Genomic DNA, 3,206 nt, shown 5'->3' with positions numbered 1-3,206 from the left:
GATTGACACACTTCTGTTCTTATTGTCTCTATTGTTTATAACTTAAAACTTATTTTATAAATTTTCTTTCAAGTTTTTAATTACACTTTGTGTATCCTGTAATCTTGTGAACATTTATGACTGAAATATTATCATATCAACAACAATAATCTCAAATATTTTGAATAACTTACATTTGAACTTTTTTATTTTATTTTTTTTAATTAAATTTACATCTAAATCTTTCTCGGCTCACCTTTTTATACTTCACATTGTACAGTATGTGTTTTTGTCACATCATTAACAAACGTTGCAACTTGAACGTGTATTATTAAAGCACGCACACCGCCATCTGCTGGTTAGCAAGTGTAAACGCAACTATACGCCCTAAAAAAACAAAAAATATAAAAACACAAAACTGAAGAGAAAATATATGGTCATTCCTAATAATTATCACTTGAAATGTAATTAATCCGAATAAATTAACATTATTAAGTGTATTGGCGACATAAAAAACACTTATAGAAATGTTTTTTGTTTTTGTTTTTAGGAAAAAATGTGAAGAAAATGAGCAAATATTGATAGTTGGAGGGTTTTGAGGTGTAAACAAATCCATATTTCGCTTGGTTCAATCAGTAAGCCAAGATTTCTGAAATAAGGAAGTAGATCTACCTTATCTGAAAGCTTCAGAGGTGAGGGAGTGGCCACCTGACACCTTCTGCTCCACTTTCTGACAGCCTAGAAGACACTCTGTTGGGCTTGATCGCTCCTGAAGGGACTTTATATATTATTTTTTTGTTACCAAACTTTAATCCTACGAGAAATTCAACAGACTCTGGTAAGAATCGAGTTTATTTTTTGTCCCTTTTTTTTTCTTTTACCAACTAAAAGAATATCCTCATAAATGTGTGTACAAAGGGCCCGAAGTTTATGGACACCCAGGAAAAAAAAAGAAGTTTTTTTTGTAACAGAAGAAAGCAAATGATAAAGTCATGCTTTGTTTTTGCTGTGTTTTGTAAAGTATTATTTGTGGTGGTTATAACGGCACTATGTGAAACTGAAGGCGCTCATTCTAGAGGAGATCTTTGTTCATGAGCGCAGCATGTCCGAGCAGGTGAGGAGTCTGTGCCGCATTCCAGGCCCTGAGGTAAGAATGTTGCGATACTCAGACCCCCTGCTCTCTGTTCAGAGCAAAGGCATGTCTGAATGGGTTGTCCAGGTTGGGAAACGCGCCTTCTTAATAACTTCTCTATTTTAAGGATTAGGGATTTTGCTTTAAAAGTAAAGATGATGATTTTTCAGTCTTTAATCTATCTAAAAATTATCATTGATTCCTACAAGCAGATGAGTTTTCCTGTCTAAGAAAGCTAAAACGTGATGAGAAGGGTTTAATGCATGTATAACACTGTCAGTACCAAGAAGCGCCTTCTGATTCCTTGTAGGGTGGAACAGTGTTGTACACCCCGGGATGCATGTCTTGACAGATTTTTGCAAAGCATTTTTTCCCTTAAACCACTGAAGTATACCTGGAAAGAGGGCCAGTATGAAGGAATTAAAGAATTACCGTATATAATATTTCTACAGAACAAACAAACACAAAAACAATTATATTGATTAACACTTTACCCAGATTAAAAAAATACATATCATTAAAGTGATATTGTTACTAAAATTACCGTCCATTTAAGACCAGATGTCCCAACTTTACTGATAGATAACTAATATTATTAAGTTTTACAGAGATGGTTTACATGTCATCTGATGGTGCTCCACAAGAGTATATAGCTTATTTGAAAACATTTTGTACAAATCAAAACCACAGACTTCAATGTATATTAATTTAATTGTATACATTATTGCAATGTAATACATAATTGAAAATAAAATAAAGATGTAAAGGATATATTCTTCAGACGGAAACTAAAACACTTTGATATTAAATTGTGTACAGCTGCCTTTTACTGTTATACGCCTAACCGCAGGTGAGTTAAGTTAAAGATAAAATGAAGAAGTTTCATCAATTTATGTCTCACCCTTCACTATATCACATGGCCTCAAACTACAGTCTGAGATAGGATGGAATAGTTAGCTCAAAGCTAGTTAAAACATCTGTTAAACGCTACACAAGTGTCCCCTAGTTGTGTGTGTGTTGCTAGTATTGGTCAAATACAAGCTGTGCTGAATGTTGTATACATGAGCTTCCTCTTTCCTCAAGTGCTGTCTTGTTTAATGTTCCTGCCTCTTCCCCATCCCCTAAGGAATTTCACTTTCATCTGTCACAGTTCCCCTCATGTTTCAGTACAGCAAGGCTGTTCAAGGACAGAGGACACAAAGTACGCACAGTTTTATCTATACAAAAAGTCTGGCTGATGGATATTCACACTTAATGTTCTGTTAACGCCTCTGCAGCAAAGAAATGTTGAAAGAGTTACTTCATACCACTTCAGCCGCATAGATGGAAAAAAACTCTTTGTAGTGGACAATCTTTACCATTACAAGTGTCCGCTAGAGAGTGATACATGAGGGCCTTGTGTGCCAAGCTTGAGTTTAAATGGAAAAAACTAATAAAGCTAAAAGAAAGCCATTAACATCAGGACAAAAACAGCTTAATGTTACTTTGCAAAAGTTTGCAGTGAACTTAGTTTTTGAGAAAGCCCATGAATGGTCTCAGATGTCAAGCTTTGTTAACTTAACCCTATTTGATTTTATTTGTAACCAAATTGTGTGCAAATTAAAACTACCTCTAAAGACGTTAGGTAAGTGTTTTACTTATTTTTACCCATCTCTGAAAAACTGTATGCTTTCTAAATAATACATTGCAAAACTAAAGAGGCAGATGACCATGCTGCAGAAATAAGAACTGAAAACCCAACAAGGCTCACCAACAGATCATTGTTCACGCAGTCATGCAAGGATCTCACTTTAAACACTGTTGCCTGGACCACTATGCAAGGCGTTAAACAAATATTTTAGCTGCTAGTTACATAAAAAAGAGAATTGCTGATTTAGGAGACTTATGGGCATGTTCCTTATCTGATCCTAAATTGTTAACAAAAACAAACAGAAAACAATTTACGTAGCTCTTAATTAGCTCTTAATTAAATTTTGCTTATACTACTGTATCAGATGCAAAGGAAGGATTTGCTGGAACATTATTTTCTTGAAGCCATGTATTTTTGTTCTCCATCATAATATGTGGCAGATTTGCAGTAGTCAGACTGGTGGAG

The 3,206-nt window shown here is 34.6% G+C and overlaps 1 protein-coding gene across 2 annotated transcripts in view; it reads left to right on the top strand.

The window, feature by feature from the left end:
• The first annotated feature begins 681 nt into the window (after positions 1 to 681).
• Positions 682 to 3,206, top strand: part of ptk2b (protein tyrosine kinase 2 beta) — a 27,534-nt gene continuing 25,009 nt past the window's right edge. For both annotated transcript variants that reach the window (XM_015373279.1, XM_015373288.1), the window contains exon 1: positions 682 to 817. The gene's annotated coding sequence lies outside the window, so the exon portion shown is untranslated. The remainder of the gene's footprint in view (positions 818 to 3,206) is intronic.

The sequence above is a fragment of the Cyprinodon variegatus genome, unplaced genomic scaffold, assembly GCF_000732505.1.
Source record: "Cyprinodon variegatus isolate N-32 unplaced genomic scaffold, C_variegatus-1.0 Scaffold4, whole genome shotgun sequence".
Lineage (NCBI taxonomy): Eukaryota > Metazoa > Chordata > Actinopteri > Cyprinodontiformes > Cyprinodontidae > Cyprinodon > Cyprinodon variegatus.
Note: the sequence above shows the minus strand (reverse complement) of the source record. Positions and strands in the feature narration are given on the sequence as shown.